At 37.7% G+C, this 25,195-nt stretch overlaps 1 protein-coding gene across 3 annotated transcripts in view; it reads left to right on the forward strand.

Annotated features, from left to right (window-relative positions):
- Positions 1-25,195, forward strand: part of PDE4D (phosphodiesterase 4D) — a 700,504-nt gene that overhangs the window by 36,968 nt on the left and 638,341 nt on the right. The window contains exon 1 of one of the 3 annotated variants that reach the window (XM_087958385.1): positions 1,935-2,207. The exons of 1 other annotated variant lie outside the window; for it this stretch is intronic. The gene's annotated coding sequence lies outside the window, so the exon portion shown is untranslated. Of the gene's footprint in view, positions 1-1,934; positions 2,208-25,195 lie in introns of those variants that run through there. One more of the 3 variants, XM_087958383.1, reaches the window with a different exon arrangement.

Consider the following 25,195-nt stretch of genomic DNA (forward strand, 5'->3'; position numbering starts at 1 on the left):
CTTGCATCTTATAACAATACAGAAAGTTCTTGACTTATGACTATATGTTTAATAACCATTCAGAGTTATGATGGTGCTGAAAAAAGTGACTTACAACTAGTTCTCACACTTATGTCTGATGCAGCGTCACCGTGTACACATGATAAAAAAAATGGGTGCTTGACAAAGAGCGGGTATTTATGGAGGTTGCAGCAACCTGGGGTCACATGTCTATGAAAATTCTCAGCCATCGAGGTCATGGTGGTCCCAAAGGTGCTTTTTTCAAGAGGAAACTTGACTTTTTGGTTTTTCTTTGAAGACGTTTCACTTCTCATCCAAGAAGCTTCTTAAGCTCTGACTAAATGCTGGGGAATGGAAGAATTTATACTCCTTGCAGACAGCTGGTCATTGGCATTCTTTTAGCAGGTCATTAAGGCTACCTGGAGGTTTATCTGTGTCATCTGAGTGGTGCAAATGGGTGTGGAGCCTTCTTGGAACTATTGAAAGGACTGTGTTGCAGATTGGAGATAGATGATGTCATATTCCTCTCCCTCTGTTGAGAGAGAGCTGTTCAATTTTGACTTAGATGGCCTCTTTAATCCCTCTTTCAAACCAGCGATTCCCTCTGTTCAAAATATGGACTTTGTTCAGTGGTAGGATTCAAATTGTTTTACCAACAGTTCGGTGGGTGTGGCTTGGTGGGCGTGCTTTGCCTAACACTGGCGCGCAGCTTTCCCCATACCAGCTGAGATCTGCAGTGTCAATCAGTTGAGAGGATAAAGAAGAGAAAAGCACAGGGGCGGGTGAGAAGGCGGCCTGCGCTTTTCTCTTCTTTTACCTCTCAGCTGATTGTCAGGATTTTTTGCCCTCCTCTCAGCCGATTGTCGGCTTTTTTTTTACCACCAATTCAGGCGAACCGGTCTGAACCGGTAGCTTACCACCACTGAATTTGTTGTCTTCAGAAGAGAGGCCTGCGTCTTTTAAATGCAGGTGGACTGGTGAATCCAGTCCTGGTGTGTCTGTTCTCCTATGTTGTGCCATGCCATGAACCACTTCATAAACGCATGGCACAACATAGGTGAACAAACACACCAGGACTAGATTCACCAGCCCACCTGCATTTAAAAGACACAGTCCACTCTTTTTTTTCATAAAGAAGAGTGGAACAAATTAAGATATTAAAAAAATTGGGGAGAAAGCAAAATGTATCCCTACTTTCGGGAGACTATCTCTTAATAGATTTCTTTCTTTCGGTTATCGCAGAAAGAACTCTTACAGCCCCCAAATCAATTTGTTATCTTTTAGTGGCCAGATATAGCAGAGTATGCCTGTCTGTTATTTGTTTGTTTGTTTGTATCCAGCTTTTATTATTTTTGCAAATAACTCAAGGCAGTGAACACAGCCAGTATTCCTTTCTCCTCCTATTTTCCCCACAACAACAAATCTGTGAGGTGAGATGTGCTGAGAGAATGTGATTGGCCCAAGGTTGTCCAGCTGGCATTAATGGCTATCTCAGAACTTGAACTCAACACTCTCCAGTTTTCAAGCTTGGTGTCTTAATTACTAGACCAAACTGCCTCGTTTTAAAAACCTATTCCTTCTTATGTTGCTAAATGTCAGAGAAAAAGGGGGTAGTTTTTGAGACACCTTCTCATCCATACTTGCCTTTCCGTGCATATTGGCTTTGATTCCCAAATTTTCACCCAGTTCTACAAGTCCTTTTTAATCCAAGCTCCTTCTCTGAAAAACAAATGCTGGTCCCCTTTATGTTTGAAAACATCTGGTGATGACCATATAAAGACCTGTTTTTGTGCATCAATGAAAAATATAACAGAAAATCCTGTGGATTGATTTTTCTCTGTTCTGGTGTCTAGTATAAACTTGATTGCTGTTAGTGCTGTCAAATATTTCTCTGTTTTAAAATGAAGCTAGTCCTCCCTCCCCCACTATGCAGTACAGAATTGGTTCTCTCTCTCTCCCTGAAACACAAACAAGTTCTGTCTTTCTTTTCTATCCTGTCTAACTGGATACTATTTGCATGACTATAATCCAAAGATAAAATATAACTTTACTTCACTGGGGCTCTTGGGATTCTTGCCCATTTACGTACAGTGCAGAAGTTGTATCAGTCTTACGTTGACACTGTTAAATGTCAGGAACTTCGTGAAAGCAGACACATTTTTAACTGAAGCTCTCCCAGGCTATGCGGGCCAGTGAGGCTGTGTGAGGTATGTATGCTGTATTTTATGTCACTGTCTCGATCCAGCAGTTCCCAATGTCATATTCTTCAGATGTTGGCTGGGAAGCATAGGAGTTGTAGTTCACCACATCTGGAGAATAGCACTTTCAGAATAGGGGGCGGTAGACTTTGCTTTTTGATAACTTTTTAACAGGTTAATATTGGCTGATTTACAATGACAATACTTTTCAGAGATGAATGTAATAACCCTTTATAAAGACTAGAATTATCCAAAGCACAAACATAATGGGATCATCTGATAATAATAATGACAACATAGTTGGAATTGTGTGGTGAAATTGTTATCCTATAGCCTGCTTTTTCCTCTATTTTAGTTCTATTTCTGAAATTAGCAGACAACATGAAAATGTTTCTTTAGTTTTGTCTGTGTGAGAAAGCTACAGAAAAAAAGTCAAATGGACAGAGTAAAGACATTTTAGTATGTGCTTAATTCTCTAAATTCAGTTTGGGTCACAACAAACAAAGCTTTGATGAAAACAAAGATGAAATTTACTTAGTCTTCCATCAACATGAAGAAGTCACAAATATACTTTCTCAAGTTCTGAACCATGTGTCTCTTGCTTAGCTCATCAGCTGGGTTCACTTGATGCACCAAGTAATTGAATAGTCAAATCTGTTGAGCACAATTGAAGGAATTTATGGTACATGGTGCATTAAACCATAAACCTCTATTTACAAACCATAACAGCTGGGTTCATTCAACACATTAAAGCCAAAACGAATACACTCTTTTGTGGTTTAGTCTGATAGCTATGAAGACTTGTATCCACAGCATATGCTGTGAATAGCAATGGGACTTTGTTTGCTGTGAATCAGTGCAAATTTTTTTATTTTTTTTAAAAAAGCACCAACTATATTCCAAGTGCATATGCTATTCCAATCACTAGGAGATTCTTTCTTCTTTCTTGTAATTTGGGATGTCTGATATATAGCATCTAAAGCAGGAGTGTCACATTGTCATCACATGATGTATCACAACTTTCCCCCCCTTTGCTAAAACAGAGGTGGGCATGGCCAGTGCATCATACATCCGGCCCGTGGGCCATGAGTTTGACACCCCTGATCTAAAGGATAAGTTGATACATTTTGCTAATCTGTTGTAGCAAAAATTATGAAATACTGATGAATTTATCATGGAAGAAACTTTAATGAATTACCGTATAATCCACTTCTGTTGAAAGTGATGTGCTGAATCATTTACCTCCCTAAAACTATCTTCCTCTGGCAGAATGGGCTTGTCTGGAAAAAGCAAAACTCAGTATTTTCAGGCAAATACAATATTATCCCACCAAAACCAACCTAAAGCCATAATGATTAAATGGTTACACCAAATTAGTAAATAGATCATCTCTTTAGTTCCTGTTCTGATCTCACTCAAATTCTCAGGAAGGGAGGACTATGAATCTGAGTTAAGGAAGTGAAAGTTGTTTTCTTGAGCAATATTTTTTCCATGTCAAGATTGACAAAAGGTTGGTCCAGCCAGTCAGAGACTAAGGAGGCTGCCTGAAGTGGCAAAATATTGCAGGCACTGGTGAAAGTCGAAAAATTAGAATATCGTGCAAAAGTTCATTTATTTCAGTAATGCAACTTAAAAGGTGAACCTAATATATGAGATAGACTCATTACATGCAAAGCAAGATAGTTCAAGCTGTAATTTGTCATAATTGTGATGATTATGGCTTACAGCTCATGAAAACCCCAAATCCACAATCTCAGAAAATTAGAATATGACATGCAATCATTAAAACAAGGATTGTACATAGAACAATATCGGACCTCTGAAAAGTATAAGCATGCATATGTATTCAGTACTTGGTTTGGGCTCCTTTTGCAGCAATTACTGCCTCAATGCGGCGTGGCATATAAGCTATCAGCCTGTGGCACTGCTGAGGTGTTATGGAAGACCAGGATGCCTCAATAGCGGCCTTCAGGTCTTCTGCATTGTTCGGTCTCATGTCTCTCATCTTTCTCTTGGCAATGCCCCATAGATTCTTTATGGGGTTCAGGTCAGGCGAGTTTGCTAGTCAATCAAGCACAGTAATCTCATGGTCATTGAACCAGGTTTTGGTGCTTTTGGCAGTGTGGGCAGGTGCCAAGTCCTGCTGGAAAATGAAGTCAGCATCCCCATAAAACTCGTCTGTGGAAGGAAGCATGAAGTGCTCCAAAATCTCCTGGTAGATGGCTGCATTGACCCTGGACTTAATGAAGCACAGTGGACCAACAGCAGCAGATGACATGGCTCCCCAAATCAACACAGACTGTGGAAACTTCACACTGGACTTCAAGCATCTTGCAGTGTGTGCCTCTCCATTCTTCCTCCAGACTCTGGGTCCTTGGTTTCCAAATGAGATGCAAAAGTTGCTCTCATCAGAAAAGAGGACTTTGGACCACTGAGCAACAGACTAGTTCTGTTTTTCTTTGGCCCAGGTAAGATGCTTCTGACGTTGTTTGTTGTTCAGGAGCAGCTTGACAAGAGGAATACAACATTTGAAGCCCATGTTCAGGATCTGTCTCTGTGTGGTAGCTCTTGATGCACTGACTCCAGCCTCAGTCCACACCTTGTGAAAGTCCCCAACACTTTTGAATGGCCTTTTCCTGACAATCCTCTCCAGGGTGTAGTCATCCCTGCTGCTTGTGCACCTTTTTCTTCTACACTTTTCCCTTCCACATAACTTTCTATTAATGTGCTTTGATACAGCACTTTGGGAACATCCAACTTCTGTTGCAATTACCTTTTGAGGCTTTTCCTCCTTCTGGAGGATGTCAGTGATGGTTTTCTGCACAACTGTCAGGTCAGCAGTCTTTCCCATGACTGTGATTCCTACTGAACCAGACTGAGAGACTATTTAAAGGCTCAGGAACCCTTTGCGGTTGTTATGGCTTAATTAGCTGATTAGAGTGGGGCATTTTGAGCCTAGAATATTGAACCTTTTCACAATATTCTAATTTTCTGAGATTGTGGATTTGGGGTTTTCATCAGCTGTAAGCCATAATCATCTCAATTATGACAAATCACAGCTTGAACTATCTTGCTTTGCATGTAATGAGTCTATCTCATATATGAGGTTCACCTTTTAAGTTGCATTACTGAAATAAATGAACGTTTGCATGATATTCTAATTTTTCGAGTTTCACCTGTAAAAAGTACACTGAGTCGTTACCACAAGGCCTATTCTACTTTGTGCCCTCAAATGTGGTGGAAGAAGCATGTTGTGTAGAATGATTTTACTACCTCAAGCTGTACAAATGTTGCAATATAGTTCAGATCATTGTATAGGTTATGGTGAGATGTCTTAAAGTGCTCAAAATTTAGCGCATAGAAATGGGACTCTGTGTGTGAGATTATTAGGAGTAAGAATGGTCCAAATCATGTTGTCTCTGAAAGCAGAGATATCCTCCCAACACATCATACATAAGCCAACTAGAGCAGCAGCTGACATTTTATATCACCAGGAAAGCATCTTTCCTTCACCTTAGGGGAATAAATAATTTAGGATGCTAGGTAAGAAACATTCAATTTCTAGTATGGGTCAGGTCTCCTGTGATAGTTGCTTCATGTTAGTTAGCGGTAGGGCCATTCTGGCTTTGCATAAAAATGGTGACACTATGCATTTTTCTGTTTACTTAAATAACTCTAGTTAATACTGTTTTGTTTAATTGGTGTGTTTGAAGTCTGCTGACAAAAATATTATGTGAGTCATCCCTTTTACAGTGCAATAATAGCATGTTCATGGAATGACTTGCAGTTGAATATAAGAACAGACTCAAAAGAATCCTTGTGTTACAAATCATGGAAAAATATGTCTATAAAATTGCTTTTGTGGGTAATGGCCAAACAAACCATAACTTAATGGTACATGTTAGAAAATCTTAGAAGTTAAAATTAATGTTAGAAAAGATGATAACTTACTGAAATTGTTTGTATTTATTTATTTGATTTCTATAGCCGCCCATCTGAAGAAGTGTCTCTAGGCAGCGTACATCATAAATACTAGCTTTCATAAGAGTAGAGTAGGGGGGCTTCCAACTGGGCGCTGCGTTGATGCGGAGCTGAGGAGCGGATCGCCGCTCTGAAAGGCTCCGATTTTCGCTGTTTGGTGGCTTCCAGGAGCATGTTGGACCCTGGAGGGGTAGACAGACGAAAGGGGAAGACCTGGAGATCTCGGGGAGGTGCCGTGATCATGGAGATTACAAGGGAATCCCCCAAAAACCAGCAGCAGAAGAGGGAGATCGTACAGATCGGAACCATAGACGTGGCAGCCCAGCAGCTTAAAGAAGAAGGAAGGAAGCAAAAAGTGGAAAACAGCAAATTGAGTAGCGGAAAGGTGAACTGAAAGAAGATTTCCAGAATACTGATTTATACTACAAAGGGAAATTGAAAATTGAAACTCTAAACCGAACAGTGCAGCGAAGCGGCAGAAATATCGGAAGGAATACTAACTAAAGAAATGTCAGTAATTTGTGCTGATTAATGGATCGCTGAAAACGGAGGACCTGAAGGGTGAGACAACACCGTTTACTTTTACTTTGGGATTTGAAAAGGGGGTTAGAGTAGAGTAGAATAGAGTAGAACAGAACAGAACAGAACATTGTCTCTGATGCATAAACTCTCAGCGTACATGCAAGCAACAAGTGGTAGATGATGATTATAATCATAAAATACAAGCATTGTAAATCATAAGATATAACACTCAGTAATAGTCATAGGATACTAAACAATCAACATAATTCATAATAAGATACTAAATAAAAGCAATCAACATAAATCATAAGATACAAACAGCAAAGTTATAATCATAAGGTGCTAAAGGAATAGGTAATAGGAAAGATGACAAGATAATTGTAATATAGCCCTACTATATAATTTAACATTCCAGGGCATAAGACAGTGTTGTGGGAATTAGTTGTTTAACAGAGTGATGTCATGGAGGAAAAACTGTCCTTGTGTCTAGTTATTTTGGTGTGCAATGCCCTATAGTGTTGTCTTGAGGGAAGAAGTTGCAACAGTTTATGTCTTTCTGGCTTGTGCAGTATACAAGTCCTCAATAGAAGGCAGGCTAGTTGTAATTGTTTTTTCTGCAGTCCTAACTATTTGTTGAAGGCTGTGTCTGTCCTGTTTGGTTGATATGCCAAACCAAACAGTTATAGAGGTGCAAATGGCAGACTCAATAATTCCTCGGTAGAACTGTATTAGCAGCTCCTTGGGCAGTCTGGACTTTTTGAGTTGACTTGATGAAGGGGGAAGTGATTTCTTTATATATTTTTTCTCTTTTACATATTTTTCTTCCCTTCCCTTGTCCCCTTTTTTTTCATCCTGCCCTTTTTGCTTTTTCTTTTGTGGTTTTCTGACAGCCCATGGATAAAAACTGTTTTTAAACTTGTTTGTCTGGCTGGCTATACTTCTGTGTCTTCTGCCCGATGGTAAAAGTGGGAACAGACACTCACCAGAATGTGAGTGTCACCAGAATCTTTCCTAAGAATGTGAGTGTCACCAGAATCTTTCCTAAGAGGTCTGTAGGGGGCGTGCATAAGCGCACCAACGTGCCTACCGTCCCTGTCCTATTGTTTCTCTTATTCTTCTTTTATTTTTCTTATATGTACCCATTTCATGTATTCACAACTATGTATACACTTATACTTATTATCTTGTAAACAATTGGCAAATCAAATAAATAAATAAATAAATAAATAAATAAATAAATGTGAATTGTCCCTAAGTATCTTCCTTACTCTGCTGAAACAACGAGACCTGGTGATGTCATCCAGTGGTGTTAGGGGGCAACCAATGGTTTCTTGTGCCAAATTAATCACTCTCTGTAGTGCCTTCCTGTTCGCAGCTGTTGAACCAGCGTACCATACTGTTATACAGTATGTAAGGATACTTTCTATCGTGGACCAATAGAAAGAGGTCATCAGCCATTGTTCCACCTGATTTTTCCGCAGGACTCTAAGGAAATGAAGTCTCTGTTGAGCCTTCCTAATCATCAGGGACGTGATGTATTTCCAGGTGAGGTCTTGACTAATAAGCACTCCCAAGAGTTTAAAAGAGGAAACCCCCTCCACACAGCCCCCTTGATATACAGTGGGGCAAGTTCTTCTCTGTGCAACATTTATTCTGAAATCTGCTGGTATTCTGCTTATCCTGAGAGAGGAGTCAAAGACTTCAAAAAGACACCTGCAAATTCCTTCAAGACTCTCAACATTCCCGGACATTTAAATTCTCAACATTCCCGGACATTTAAATTCATTCATAGTAGATGGGCTCTCCAATGGATTGCAACTCTTGTTTTTGGTTCTGCTTAGATCTATTTGAACACAGCCATCTCTTTGGGGAAAGTGCTAAAGGCAAGTATAAGTGTTCTGTTCTTTCTCCATCACTATTAATATCCTGCAATCTTTAGCAGATGAATTATCCTTTCTTTTTCTTTTTTCTAAGCCACTGACATAGCCAAGAAAGCTTGAAAAATCTAACTTCTTTTTGAATTTTGTCCTTTCAAACTTTTTTCCCCACAGATGTTAGCTTCTTGCTGGAACACTTCTTTGATGATTATATCCATTTTTTCATTTCCTATGCATGTCCTTTTTAACTCTGAGATCTGTTGAAGCTGCTTTATGCACCCACTCTGCCAATTAATAGATGCTGTATCCATGAGTTAAAACACAACATTGTAATAAAAACCCAAACTGTTGTGGAAGGAACGTAATATTCCCTGCTGATTGACAAATGTTTGGGGAAATTATGACAACAATTGATTTCCCTTGACTGAATGTTTTCAAGTGGAGCCTAAATAGCTATCTAATTTGGATTCTTTTGTTTAAATACCTGTACTGAGCAGGGGAGCTGTATTCAGTGACACTAATTAATCCCTTCCAATTTTAGAATTCAGTAATTCGCTTCTGTTGTTCAAAAGAGAAGGTCTGCCAATTTCCATCAATCTCTGCAATGTTTGCTATTTTATTGGTGACCACATGGTCGCGCTATTGTGTAACCAATTGTACATCGTCCAATATAAACAAAAAATTTGAAAGCTCTGAATTAGGATGAAATTAGCATCCATGGAAAAAGTGACCTTTGGCTGGCTGACTTTGGGTCTGGTGAAAAGACATTGCTGATCAGTAGGATACTCCAGTCCTTGTTAAACTGGTTGTGAACAAGCGTCACACAATTCAGGCTGAATAAGACTTGTTGGGGAATAAAGGCTTTTGCAACTTTTTGGGTAGCATGCTGAGAGAGATATTTTAAGAAGTGGGTGGGATTAGAAAAGAAGTACATGCAGTGAAATTTCATAACATTTAAATAATATTAATTGACTGTCTGTATTAGGGGTCTCTAATCCCTAGTCCGCGAAGCTCCATTTGTGCAAGTGGTAGGTTCACAATGCAAAACTGTCTACTCTTGCTCCCCTGCTGCTGCCACTGCCATCACTGCTGGTTTGCAGAGCTAGAACTTGGGACTGCTGGCCTATATGATTTGTACCTGTATAATATTTTCCCCTTTTGTTCCATTAAAAGTAAAAATGCAAAAATAGGTGAGAGCTTTTGAAGGATCTGTGGATGTCACATCAGCCTTTAAAGGCCAGGTTGTGTAGTTCTGGAGATGTCCTGGAGATTCATTATAGCTTTTCTTTGTACCATTTATTTTCTGAATTCTGATTGTTATTTTGTTTTATTTTTCATTGCACTATCATATGACCTTCTGTAAGACTTGGCTTTGCCAGTTGGCTTCAGCAGGCCCCAATTTGGGAGTATTATGCTGAAGGTGGTTGATGGACCAATAGCAAATCCCACCTTATCCCCTGCATACCCTGTTCTCTCTCTTCCCATCTTTTTACTATAATTTTAATCATAATTTATATTTTACTATTACTAGAGATACATATATTTGCACCGTTCTACTGCTTTTAAACTTTTAAGCTGCCCAGAGCTGCCTTGCGGCAAGATGAGAACAAACAAATTTAACATATATACTATATATAAAAAAACCCAAAACAGGGAGAAAGGAAACTGATCATTCATTTTGCTCTACTGATGACCAATGTCTTTCAGAATGACCTTTGTTGCTCCTGTGTCAGAGCTTTTGAATCCTGTGTAATTTCTTTATATTCCATAAAATCCTCTCTTCAGCTTATTATGTTAGGTTATTTTTAGTTTCCCAAATGATTAGGAAGTGAACAAAAGCATGCTTCCCATCTTCTAAGGCATTTTTTTAATGCTAGATTAGGAAGCTAATTGGGTGGTATTTGGGATCCAGCGTTGCTCTTGTTCAGTTATGTTTGAATTCAGCAGTAGAAGAGGACGATGGAGAGAACAGCTTTCTTTTTTGAACAGAGGAAAAAAAATCCTTTATTGCTGAAACTAGCTCATCACAAAGAGAATGTTCTCTTTCTTTTTGCTATTATATGTGCCTGGTGATGAAAATTAAGGTATTTTCCCTTCTGTATCCTTCTTTTACTGTTAAATCAAATTTTACAAATTCCTAAGCACATTTAGTTTAGGATCTTTTCATTAACCGCTTCTTATGTACAAATTAATGTGTAGAAAGAACTGTGGAGGGCTGACTGAAATTTTAAGTTAATGAAAATTGCCATTTACAAATAGCATCAAATAGATGGATGAAACTGGCTTAGTTTGCTCCTCCACCATGTTTTTCAAAGAAGCATAGGAGTATAATGAAATTCTTCTGGTTGGACTATGGATTTCTATTAATGGAGGTGACCAAAAGACTATCTGCTGTTATATCCAGTCTACCTACCATCCTGAGCTCTCATGAATTCTGCTCGCCTGCTTGGAATAGATGACCTCCAGGGTCCATTTCAACTCTTTTATTCTGTTATTCTAAATTTGTTCGCTTCCCCTTGGAAACCATTTCACTTGATTGAAAACATCTGATCTAAAATCATCACCACATCTTTTGGCAACAAATGCTGTAGTTTATGCATTGTTGAACTTTTCAGTAAGGTTTGCATGGTAGCAATAGCACTTAGACTTTTATACTGCTTCACAGTGATTTGCAGACCTCTCTAAGTGGTTTGCAGTATCAGTATTTTGCCTCCAACAATTGGGTCTCCATTATACCTACCTTGAAAGGATGAAAAGCTGAATCAACCTTGAGTGGTTAGAATCAAACTGCTGGTAGTCAACAGAATTAGCCTGCAATACTGCATTCTAACCACTGTGCTACCACAGCTCTTGATGGTTATATCCATTAAAGTAATTTTTAAACATTAAAATAGATACCCAGAAAATTACTAAGAGTGTAAAACAAATATAAATATTGTCTTATTTGTACCAACTATCCTAGCTAACCCTACCATTAGGCAATTGCCCTAGGCAACAGTGCCAACCTAAAGTCTTCTCTTTCTGGGTCTATCATTCATGTCTCTATGCTCTAGTTATGTGGTACCATGGGTCATTTCCTGTAACCCCTAAGCTAACCAGCTGCCTCTGTGCACAGTGTAAGTTTCTGTCCCACGGCCAGTGTAGAAGCAAGTTTAACTGCCAATTCAGTTGGTTTTTAGACATAGAAGTTGGAGCCATCTTGGCCTTTCCCTCAGGTAGCACAATGCCTTAGCCCTCTTGAACAATAACAGTCCTATTAAAAATAAAGCCAACTTCTATAAACAAATACAAATTAATTCCATTTATCTTTTGTGAGCCAGTGGCTTGATCTTAATTTTAGGGAATCCAAGGAAGGTTTTTTTGCACCAGCACCAACAGAAAATAGCTCTAGATATAAAATAACAATGAATTCTGATTGAGACATATCTCCAAAGTTTTTTTTGATTGCAAGCTTTTGTGTTGCCTGAATTGACCCTCTGAGCTTCACTTGTTGCTTGCAAAGTTGTATGGTAAAAAGTAACAGCCACTGAGGTACAAGGGCTCAGAGCAAATGAAATCTCTGCTTGCTTCAAGCAGTACCAGTGGAGGTGTTAGGTGTTCATGCTGGCAGTTATTATTTGTTCCAGCATCATGTCTACCAGGGAAATAGGCACTGCTAGGTTGCAAAAAGTGTTCCATTAATTTCCCTTGCTAATAATATTCCACAGAGTTAAACCAGAGCATTTTTCTTTGTGGACAAGTATGGGGATGGGGGAAATTTAATACATCCATTTCCCCAGGGCCAGATAAAAATAGAATGCATACATTATGCCAATCAATCATAAAAGAAAAACTGTTAGCAAATACCTAACCATGCTAGTCTTAATGCAGCGTGTCTACCCAACCAGTGTCTTGCAGATTTGCATTACCTTCCTCAGTATACTTTTAGTAAACTAGATACATGTACCCAAAGCAATAAAAGTCAGTATGAGTATCAAATATATTGAAATTATGTTGCCACATTTCTTACATGTTAAACATTAATAAAATGAGGTGAAATGCTTTTCTTTTTTTAAAAAAATGACTATAGGGTCTAAATACAAATAGGAGGGAAAGACCATTCAAAGTCTGTTCAGTAATTAAAAGATAGAAATCTGTGAAAGGCAATAAAAAATAAATTGGTTAAAGAGTAAGCTGAAGAGTTATTTAAATATTTTTGGTTTTGCCCATGCATTCCTGTTTTCTGGGTCACTGCCTAGGGTGGACAAAAACAACCAAGGAGAAACTATACAAAAGAAAAACAGAATTCAACCACCAACACCATCACTTATTGCCCTCGGGGCCCTTGTCTAATAATCTTTCCAATCCAATAGAAACTCATAAAGAAATATGGCAAGTGGCTAAGGACTGTTTTTGTAAACAGGATAATAAAAATGGAATAGAATGAAATGAAAATTGCTGTGGGGGAAGATGTTGAACCTGTCTGTCTACTTTGTTTGTCCATGTAATGTTCCATCAATGCTACATGGATGAGACGAGATAGATGCACACCACTTTTGAATGGGCTCATAATCCTTGAGTCAACCAAAAGGTAAGGATTAATTATATGAAACTATTCCATCTGCAAATACATTAATATTACAGCACAGTGCTAGGCAGAGGGCATTGAATTACAAGGTTGGTCTTTCCATTTTGCATAGTAATGTGACTACCTGAGACCAGACAATTTGAGCATCACCAAAGGACTGCCATAGTTGGTTGTAATATTTTTTTAACTCTTGGGAAACTACATCAGGAGGCAGAATCATCTGCTTTATGGTTACTCTATACCTTGGCTGGTCTTGCTTCTCTGCAAGTAACTCTTAAAATTTCTTTATAGATAAAAGATGTGATATAGGAAGAAGAGATTTTATATTGCAGTATCAGAGAAAGGGTATGTTCCTTGTCTTGATGAAGAGAGAGGTAATTTCTTTAGATGATGCATTTCTTTTTTCTTAATTTTTTTCTCTGCACTTTTTATACTGTATATTTCTTAATTTGTACTAGTTTTTTAATCTTTTCCTTTGTAAACAATAACAAAAATTATTATAAAAAAGAAGTTGTAGTTTAGTAACAAGTAAAGTGTATATAGGTTTCCCATCCACAAGTTGTTTGGTAATGAACAAGAGGTTTGAAAGAAAAGCATTTAAAGTAATATGGCGATGGCACAATATTTGGGGGTTGCAAAATAGGACTCAAGAAAGGTACTGCAGTTTGTAGGCACTTTTGACTAGATCCTAAAATGAAATAGGAACAAATACATGCAACAAGGTAAGTTAAATTATATTCTGAATGTGATGAACTGAGTGATATTCACTTTCTGAGCCCCCTATTCCATTATGCATTCCCATTATGCATTCCCATTATGCAGTGGAGGCAATAGAGTATGATTTTTAAAATGAATTATATATCTCAAATATGAGTCAAAGAAGAAATTGGATTCTGGCAAATATTCCTATCAAGTGTGATTTATCCTGTAATTAAAATCAAAATTTAAAGAATACTCCAAGCTGCATATAAACTCAAGGAAGGGGTGATTGTTGTAATAAATAGCCAAGAAAGATAGGATAAGACTGTTTAAAAAAAATCTGGAGACCAATTATATCTAAAAGATTGAGATTGGTGGGTAGCACAAGCAGCCTAGACATTAGCATAGCTCTTAGAGGTTTAGAGGAAAAAATTTTTTGGGAAGACTGAGATTTTTCCTCCCTCAAGATATTTACAATATCTCAGCATGCACCCTTTTCAGTGTGAAAGGAGCTCATAAATTCCACATGAAATTCTAATCATGCTTTCAGCAGGAGTTTATCAGCTTTCCTTCTTGAGTTCTGAGTCTACCTTTACAGAACTGAACCGACTAGATTGTAAGAAATCACATTGGCAAGTGCCAGAAATTAGTTTATAAAATAAGGATCAGAGATGCTTATAAAATAGACCAAAAGTAAGCAGATTCTGTTGCTCAAACAGAAACCTTTTGTGGTCTGAGTAAATAGATTGACTAGCCAAAGATGTTGAGGCCAAACTCGTAGCCAGAGAAATGTTCCAAGCTACTGCATTTTCCATTAACTCATCACACATGGTAGGTAGGTTCATGGACCAAGTCCTGTTCATTTGTGACCTGAGGCTATTTCTCCTCCTATTGCCCATATTGTTTTGTAGGAGCTGATTCTGCATCGTCTTATTTCCTGAGTACTGGCTTCATTTCCCAGCTCAGTTTATTCTCGCTCTCATTCTCATTCTTTCAGTTCAGCTTGCTGTTCAGACTGCCCTTCCGTGCCCTTTCACAGATTCTAATTTCTAGGCAGGCTTGAGCTGTGCCACCTCTCAATTAGGCCTTGCCTGAAAAGAAGCAATGGGTGAGTCAGAGGACAGGTCAGAATGTCTCTATTCCTCCCTAACTCTCAATTAGATTCAAGGACACAGTGAATTTTTCTAAATTTCCCCCTCATATTTAAAGTAAAATGTATTATAACAGAAAGAGAAGATGGGAATGGCAGCCCAAACCAGATGTTGTAAACTAGAATACTTTTAAGGCATGTAGTAGACAGTGGACACCCATGGAGATGGATGAGTCTGCTTTATCTTATGTGGGATTTTTATTTTTTTATTTTTTTTGCAGTTTTATCAAGTTTGCAAAAAATGAAATGTGACTTTATTGCTTTGTGTTTTGTTACAAATGATTTGTTGAATGAAATTTTCACCCAATGAACAGCATGGGATGGGAAAAAATGCTTCAATTATTTCCTGTTCTCAGAAATCTGCCTTCAAATCACCTGTTGATTCTTTGATACTTGGCTAATTCACTGGTCCTCCACAAATCCAGCAAATGGGACAGCATTTACTCTTTGGATTTTTATAGTCGGGAACACTTCAAAAACAACATCGTTGCTAAATGCAGTCCTCCAATTTCTAACATGTTTCCTTCCCCTTTTTCTGTGTTTTACCCAATGTTCACTTCCCCTCATTTCTTGCAACTTTTGTGAGTTTTCTGAAAGACTTTCTTGGAGATTGCAGAGGTACTGTGTTTTTTTAAAAGGTGTATATTTGTCCAATGATATAGGCTCCAGCTCTCCTGTGATAGCCCAGGAAAGAAATTCCCTAGTAATGTCTTAAAACCAGGAGGTAGAGGAGAGGGATATATGCAGCAACGGCACATTCAGATGAAATTAGTTAGCTACCTGATATAAATGCTGAGATAAATGCAAGAACTCTATACTTCATCCATGGGAATGTTAGAGGAATTTTCCTTTGAATAAGAGCAGCCTTTCAAATAGATTGCCAAAAGTACAAAATTCATAAGATTTTAGTGTACCATGGAAATGGTATGTGGGAGAGAGGCAATGAGACACAACCAAGTGAACTGTCAGTTAAAAGGTAGCTTAGCCTGCAACAGGAATTTGGGTGGGTCAAGAGACTCAGAAGAGGCCCTCCGTACAGGTGTGTCTCAGCTTACGACTGCAATTGGGACCAAAGCAGCTGAGGTTGAAAAAGCAGGAAATAAAGGACAGGTAAGAACACGGGCTGGTGGGTGGGCCAAACAGCAGCAAACACAGAACCAGTTCAGTGTCTGCTGCTCTACAGAGCTACCGGTTCTATAGAACCGGGCAGAACTGGTAGCATACCACCCCTGCTCTTTACCTTGGTTAAGTGAATCACTGCAGTTAAGTGAACCACAAAGTCGTTAAGTGAATCCAGCTTCCTCTATTGACTTTTTGTCAGAAGCTGGCTGGGAAGGTCACAAATGGTGATCATTATTGTTATATGTACACTGAGAACTTATGCACCAGACATATTCCTTGTGTGTACTTGGCCAATAAAGAATTCTAAATCTAATTCCAATTCCAATTCATGTGACCCTGGGATGATGCAGCCATTATAAATCTATGTCAATTGCCAAATACCTGAATTTTGGTCATGGGACAGTGGGGATACTGCAACAAGTGTAAGTGCGAGGATAGATCATGATTCACTTTTTTCCAGTGCTGCTGTAACTTTGATTGCTAAACACATGGTTGTAAATCAAGGACTAGTTGTAGTTTTGTGGCGTAAAGGAAATGGGGGAAGGGGAGACAAGTGCTTTCAAACTTGCAAAATTCTGTTACTGTAACCTTACAGTGTTGGAATAAAAAAATAAATCTTGGTCAGTTCCAAGCTGGGAGAAAGGCGCTGGAAATAAAATGGAGGCTGATTGGGAGGAAAGTTTATTGATGAACACAACCACAACATGCAGTTCTGGGACAGCTGACCAAATGGTTGAATGGATCTTTATAGGTTTCTGTGACTTTGAAGTTTGAACTGTTCTGGGGATTGTGCAATGAAGGGGCTTGTGTCTTTTGCTAAATGGTGGTGGGTTAATCCTATTACGTTCTAAAAGGTCCTGTCCTGTCCTTCTTAATCCTATCACCCTGGAAGGGAAGATGTTTTTTTTTTATGATTGGCTGGGATTTCTTAATAGGCACCAAATCTCCATCTTTAAAGATTTTACTGGAAGCTGTTTTACTATTCAGGAAATTGGGGCTGGAGCATGTTTCTCCATTTCTCCTTTGGAGAAATATGATATTTTGCCTCTTAATATTCCCCAAAATATTTCATTCTTCGGGAGTGGGGGGTGTTTCCTACAACAGTGAAGTAGAATTAGCTAATCTGATCATGTCCTCCTGTCTGGTTTGCCTCCTGAGGTTGACAATTATTATTCCTGTATTTAGCTTGCAAAGCATAGCCTATTCTTTTTATTTTCATGTAGATGAGTATCTACTCCAGCATCACTCTTTCTTACCAAATGCACGCATTTATCTGATAAGAAAAAGATGGTTTTTCTGCCACGCAAAGAATTACCGGTACCAAACACGGAGAGATTTTTCTCCTTGCAGTTGCTGATAAAAGTAGGAAAAACTGTTGGAAATAAATGTTAGGAAATGCATATGTCTGCAAGTATTCCTGCTGAAAATATTGAATGCCTTTGAAGATTGCCCTGAAGATTAATTGTTGTGCTTGAGAGGTGTTAAGAGTTTCACCCAGAGCTCTTCAGTTAATTTCTCTCTCTCTAGGAATTCCACCCATATGCAGGTGGAGGTAGAAAAGAGTGAAGAAAAGCAGTTAAGCTGTTTTTATTGTAGACACAAGATGCCCTAATAATGAAGAAGGTTGGGTATTGCAGAATCAAGGAACCAATCCTCTATTTACAACAGACCCAGAGGTTTAATGTTGCTTTTCTTTCTCAGGCCCTTACATGGTACTTTCTTTACTTGTACTGTTCTTTACTTGTTTTTTTAAGCTTTGTATTGGGGGTTCCTGTACCATATTAAATAGGACTTTATTTAAAACAGTTTTAAATAAATCTATACATTTTGCTAATCGTCTGATCTGGTCTCCCTCTCACAGAAATTTCTTTGGTAAATTTTGAGCCCCTTTTTTTGCAATGCCTAAGTGGAAAACTCTTTTCCTTTCCTTTCCTATCTATTTATCACCTCTTTTCCTGATATTATCTTGTTTTGTTTTCTCCTTTCTTCTTCCTAAATAGCTGGGCCTTTTACTCTCTCCATCGCCATTCTGTTTTTTTTCTCTCCAAATCCTCTTTTGCTCCTGAAAAGAGAAAGGGGAATAACTTAGTGGTGTTTGTACTGTGTGAAAAACTGTTTGTGCATATGAAAACAAATATATAAATATGAACACATTAATTTTATGGTTGGGATAGCTTATTTCTGAGGTCTTGTTTTAAGCAATAGTTATTCTTTTAGTGTTTTTTTTCCTTAGTCTGTTATTTTTCTTTTCTTTTTGAATGTGACTTCTGGCAAATATATAGATCAGCAATGTACACCTGTACAAGTGAAACACTTATTGGAGAAAGGTATGTGTGAATTGTTTCAGGCATGGTTGACAAAAAGCTGGACATTACACAGGATCTTTTTCTGTGTTTGTACTCAAGCTTAGAAGAGCCACATTCAGTTATATTCTCTGTCTTGAAGATGGCAGAAGGTTGGAAGGTATAGTATGGAATAGAATAGCCTTGAGAGCTGAATAATAAACATAAAGTAGGTTAGTCCAGTCATTTGATTTATCTTAATCCTGTTACTTGACATTTAATAGAAGTAATGTTTGAACTGGATCCATTTCAAAATTCATGATACCAAATTGTATGAAAAAAATGTACTTTCAGTAAATCCTGGAATGAAATTTTAGAGGTACAGGCTTACCGTTTGACAGTGTAGTTCTCAAGTGATGCATATATTACCTAACACTAAGTAACCAGATACAATAGGAAGTAACAGCCTCATTTTTTCTAATGGATGCTCTAAAACCATCGCAAGCTTACTGGCAATGTGGAGGGCCATTTAACAAAAAAATCTATTATACTTCCAAGTGGCTGCCATGAAGGATGAATAGAAAATACAGTATGCTTTCTGATGGGTTGGAGTAAGCATTCTTAGTGTATATAGTATATTTACATTCATGAATGAAGAAAGAAATCATTTAAAGTCTTACAAAACGTTTTGACTTACTGTGCCACAAAAAAAATATACTGTAGGAAATATCTATCTTCAGTCACAAAAATAACTAATTGAAGAATTTGTAACAGATCTAAAACTTGTGATTAAGGTCTTATGATCTTGGGGTGTTGAATGAATCTTTGATGTAAAATCGATGTCTTATAGACAACGATCTCTCATCCCTTGATTGGCAATTTCTATTCACTGGATGCAATATTGTTGAAGACCATTACAATATATTTTTACTTGAAGTCAAAAGAGTCATCAAACTATATGTACCAATCACAACTCCAAAAACCAGAAAAAACAGATTACCCATAACAATAAGGAAGCTTCAATCCAAAAAGATTTGGCGGAAAAACAAATCTGGTCACGTTGCCAACTTCAAAAGCCGATACAAAAATTTATGCCACCAGATAAAGACTGAATGCACCAATTATCACATTAAGCCAACATCTTTAACACATTCTTTGGCTCAGTATTTGTAAATAGCAATGGATCATGCCCAGTATTTCTTAATCGAACCACAGACAACTACAATGATCTAATACATATCGATTTTACAGTAGACAATGTTGAAAAAGCACTACGCAATCCAAAATGATCTCTATCTATTGGACTGGACGGAATATGTGCCTACTTCTTAAAAAAGCTATTCACTGCTATAGCCAAACCTCTAAGCATAATCTTTGAAAAATCTTTCAGGACCAGCTCCTTGCCAAAACTATGGTCACAAGCCACAATCATCCCCATCTTCAAAAAGGGAGAACCCAGCCTAGTTGAAAATTACAGACCAATCTCTTTATGCTGCATCACCTGTAAAATCATGGAATCAATTATTAATCGATCCATTATCCTGCACTTAGAGACAAACAACCTACTCTCTAATAAACAATTTGGTTTCAGAAAAAGGCTATCCTGCAATCTGCAACTCTTACACTGCAAAAACATATGAACTACACAACTCGATCAGGGCAAAGCAATAGACGCAATCTACATAGACTTCTGTAAAGCCTTTGATTCAGTGGTACAGGACAAACTACTACTAAAACTAAAATCTTATGGTATCTCTGGACACCTGCATAACTGGATAGAAGCATTCCTGTCAAACAGACAACAAATGGTCAAAATTGGGAGCATCCTATCAAATTCTGTACCTGTCAACAGTGGTGTCCCCCAAGGCAGTGTTCTAAGACCAACTCTCTTCATACTCTACATAAATGACCTCTGTGATCATATTAAGAGCAACTGCGTTCTCTTCGCTGATGATGTAAAGCTATTCAACACCACAGACAATACTGCTACCCTTCAAAAAGACCTCGACTATGTATCAGAATGGTCAAACAAATGGCAACTTCAAATCTCAACAAATAAATGCTCTGTCTTACATATTGGCAAAAAATAATAATCAGAAAATAAAATACAGGCTGAATACTCAAGACCTTGTTGATGATCCAAACTCTATCAAGGATCTTGGAGTACTCATCTCTAATGATCTAAGTGCTAGAGCCCATTGTAACTACATAACCAAAAAGGCATTAAGAGTTGTTAACCTAATCTTACATAGCTTTTTCTCTGGTAATATTACACTACTAACTAGAGCATACAAAACATTTGCTAGACCAATACTCGAATACAGCTCATCAGTCTGGAACCCACATTACATATCTGATATTAACACAGTTGAGAAAGTCCAGAAATATTTCACAAGAAGAGTTCTCCACTCCTCTACTCATTGCAGAATACTTTATGCCACCAGACTTGAAATTCTAGACCTAGAAAACCTAGAACTATCCTGCCTTCGGTACAATCTAAGTATAGTATATAAAATCATACATTGCAATGTCCTACCTGTCAATGAATACTTCAGCTTCAACCATAACAATACAAGAGCAAACAATAGATACAAACTCAAGATTAATCACACCAAACTTGATTGCAGGAAATACGACTTCAGCAACAGAGTGGTCAATGTCTGGAATACTCTACCTGACTCTGTGGTTTCTTCCCTAAACCCCAAAAACTTTAACCTTAGACTGTCTACTATTGACCTCACCCCTTTCCTAAGAGGTCTGTAGGGGGCATGCATAAGCGCACCAACGTGCTTACCGTCCCTGTCCTATTGTTTCTTTTATTTTTCTTATATGTATCCATAACTATGTTTTTACTTATACCTATTATCTTGTAAGCAATTGACAAACCAAATAAAATAAAGAAAGAAACAAGAGGGTGCAAGGATAATTACTTAGAGTGGTGAATGTGCTACAAAATGCTATTGCGATATGGCAAATGGCAGAACTCACTAACAGTTGAAAGCTTGGGACATAGCAACGATAATACTCCAATATTGACAGTCACCCACAATAAAGATGAATTGGAAGGAAAGGCTTCTTTCTAAGCTGGTCAAACAGCTGTGAAAGAAGCCAGATTATATGCAATCAATGCAGTCAATGTAGTACAAACAACTATATAAACAATTTTCAGCATCAGGCACAAATAGCACAATGTGGAAATTACATGAGTAAAATGAGCGAAACTAATTTTTTAAAAAGAAACATACACAGCAATGCCAAAGGACATTAAATCTGAAGAAGACTGTTCTCTCCTATGCTCAATCAATGTGGCACAGTGAGACTTTGGAAAGATGCCATGATTAAAAACAACTGAAAGTTGAAACTGAATATAAGGAAGAAATATAAGAAAGATTTGCTTTACTGGAAATCCATCTGAATGGTATTATTTCATGTTTAGAATTCAGAAAAGAGATGGAAGTCTAACAATTTGCCTGGACCCTGATTATTCATAGAGAACATTACCTTAATAATAGAAATGGAATTCTTAGCAGAATTTGCAGGCACAAAGGTATTTTCCAAGTTGGCACATCAATGAAGAAAGACTCAACCAGAGGTGGTATTCAGCAGGTTCTGGCTAGTTCTGGAGAACCGGTAGTGGAAATTTTGAATAGTTCAGAAAACCGGAAAATTCCACCTCTGATTGGAGATTTTACAGTATCCTTCCCCTGTCACGCCCACCAAGCCATGCCTACAGAATCAGTAGTAAAAAAAATTGAATCCCACCACTGGACTCAACTACGTATATTTTAATACGTCATACAATCAGTACAGCTTTAATCACATATTTGTTATGTTCCTGACACTTGACAACTGATACAACATTTCAGGAATCATAATATATATGCATGAGATATTTGTATGTGGTACCATAGAAGAAGAACATACTTACCAATTAAAAGAAAAGCCAGATCTTCAAATATTAAACTGAACAAAAGCAAACATTGTTTTAAAGTTCGGGAAATGCTAATGAAATGTAGCATTAAAACAGAGCAGGCTAAACTGAAGGCAATTGTAATAGGCCAGAAAGAGATTCAGAAGATTATGGAAATGGTAAATTATGGCCCAAAATTCATTCCCAGCCTGGTAGTCCACATCAAAATTGGAGGGCATTTTCAAAAATGTATCTGGTGTTGGACTTCTATACATTTCCCTTTATCTTATATGCTGTTGGTTTGAGCTCTGAGCTTGGTGATTTGGTTGCAAATATTTCGTCCCCATTCAAGGAGTCATCTTCAGTGCGCTTTGGTTTGAGCTTATCATGAACAGAGATTCCTCAGAGAGAAAAAAAGGTTTTCCAGAAAAGTCATCCCAGCCTGCTAGTGAAACCCTTCAGAGACGAGGATTTTCCCCTGGTCTCTTGGAAAAAAGTAGGCATTGACTTATTTCACTGTGTTATAAAGACCAGATTATGATAAAGAATTACTTTTCACATTATTCAAAAGTAACTAGATCAAAATTGCTTTATCTAGATATGGCATAACAAATTATGGATCACAATTTAGAGGCATTAAATTTAAATATGGATTTGAACACTTGACAACAGGCTCCAAATACAATCAAATCGACTTACAGAAGCAATATACAACAATTGTCAAGAGTTTCCTGCAAAATGTGAGGGATGCTAAATAAGATTTTTGCCTTCTTAAAACTATCTCTTTTGCAATGTGGAAGGTTTCCAACAGAGCTTTTGTTTGAGGGACCATGGTCAACATCTTTCATTCTCAGTCATGGAAATGTAAAAACTCTGGGGGTGTTGAGAAAAACACTCAGAAATGATATATATGCAATTCTCACCACATTGGCAGAGCTGGGTCTCTTTGGCAACACTTATAAGATTAAAGTTTTAGTGTAAAAATTCCAAAAGTCTGGAGACTTCAAGGCAAAGTAATATTGCCAAGTTCACCATGATCCTATTGAGTCAAAACAGAATTAGAACAGGTTCTTCAGTGTAACTTAATTCACCCCCCACCATAACAACATAGATATCTAAAGCATTATCAGCAGAAAGCTTAGAACAATCAGTAGCAATTGAAGATGTGATAAAAAAAGAAAATAGCTTCCATGATATGTTATATAAAGCCAACTGAAGTCAAGAAAGTGAGCAGACTAATGGAACAATATTGAATGTTATGTGAATAGCTTATTTAGAGAGGAGATGTGAGGAAAATGGTATTTATCAAAAGTTGAAACTATTCATATTCTGAGGAATAATGTTACTTGCAATGTCAGGTTCATTTTTAGCCAGGTGAGAGTTGAGTCCAAGCTGATCTGAATAAATGCAGCAAGCTATTGCTTTTTCATTAAAACAACAACAACAAAAAAAAACCAACAACACCCAAAGCGCATGCTTTGTTTTCCTGTGAAAAAAATACTACAAAATTTAATCAGAATTAGGTGGTTATCTGTGGAATTTGGATCTGTGGAGGCAAGAAGAAAAACAAAAACATGTGAATTACTTATCATATGTACTGAGGGTTGTCCACCCATAATTTATGTTTCATGCAAAACATAGTGTGACTTTTGATCATGCCTTAGGGCAAATATATAAGGGAATACATTGAATTCAGTATTTCCTGTTTCTGCATCAAAAATGTTTGGGAAATCTTTGTGTTTGTGTTGCCCTTTCTCCTTAAATACATATTTTTACTATTTTGTTGAAGAAATTTATTTTTCCAAAAAGATGCTTTGTGCAAAATACATAGTTTGCATTCTTTCTTTTGTATGTTAAAAATCTACATTTCAAGATTCGGAGAAGTATGAGTTTTAAAGAGTAACTGTGCTTCCTTATAGGCATTTCGTTTCAAATGTCTAGAATTAGATATTAAAATGGGAACCAAAATAACATTTCCCCTTGTATACTGTTTTCCTCACAAACCCTAAAATGAAGTCAGAAGAGTTTTCTTCTAATATTTGGGCATGGATGGGGAGAATAGTTGGGCATTGTTTCTTCTTTCTTTGCTTTATTCCCCCCTTGCCTCTTTTGTGCTCCATACCTTTGTTCCCACTGCAGCTGCGTCTTGCTTTTACCACAACAGGTAATTAATTGGATTTCAATACAGTTTCATTCCTGGAGCTTAGTAACTAGGTCTCTCCTCTTGCTTCCCTTTTTCTATGGCTTCATCTGACATTTTCTCCCTGGACAGGCAGAAAGAAAAACGCATTCACCAGATGGCTTGTGATACTTCAAAGGAGTTGTCACAGGAGCTGACAAATGACTCTATGACTTGCACAAGGCCATTAAAATAACAGAAGAGAGAAAAACAGGATGCATGGAGATTCAATCTTTACGAGGGGAAAAAATCCTTCATGCAAAAGGAAAGAGGTTAGATGCCAAAATGTGTTCCCTTTAATTGACAGTATTTTAAATGCTGAAGTCCTGGGAGTTCACAGTTGGATAGTAACAACAGGAAGTTGCCAAGTTTGGCATAACTACAGTCTAGAGAGAATGATGGCAAGGAAATGTTTCCATAAATCAGGGGTGCTAAAAATGCCATTGGGGCTTGCACAGACTTGCCAGGTAGGAAGAGAAAAATGTATTCAGGAAGAATTAAGGAGCAAAATGGGTGTTTTATGCCTCGCAGGTCCTTGGCAGAAAGGCAATGACATTTTAGGAAAAGGCAATGAAATCAACTGATGACTTGGCTATCTCCTTTGCAGAAGCCCAATACAGCACAGAATATTTGTGTTGTTTCCAAGGGCATCAGCCATTGCGTTTTTTTCACTAGGAGAACCTAAGTACCATTTTCAAAATACTTTTG

This window comes from Notechis scutatus, chromosome 2, assembly GCF_049901735.1.
Source record: "Notechis scutatus isolate UNSWTSFEM ecotype Mainland chromosome 2, rNotScu1.2, whole genome shotgun sequence".
Classification (NCBI taxonomy): domain Eukaryota; kingdom Metazoa; phylum Chordata; class Lepidosauria; order Squamata; family Elapidae; genus Notechis; species Notechis scutatus.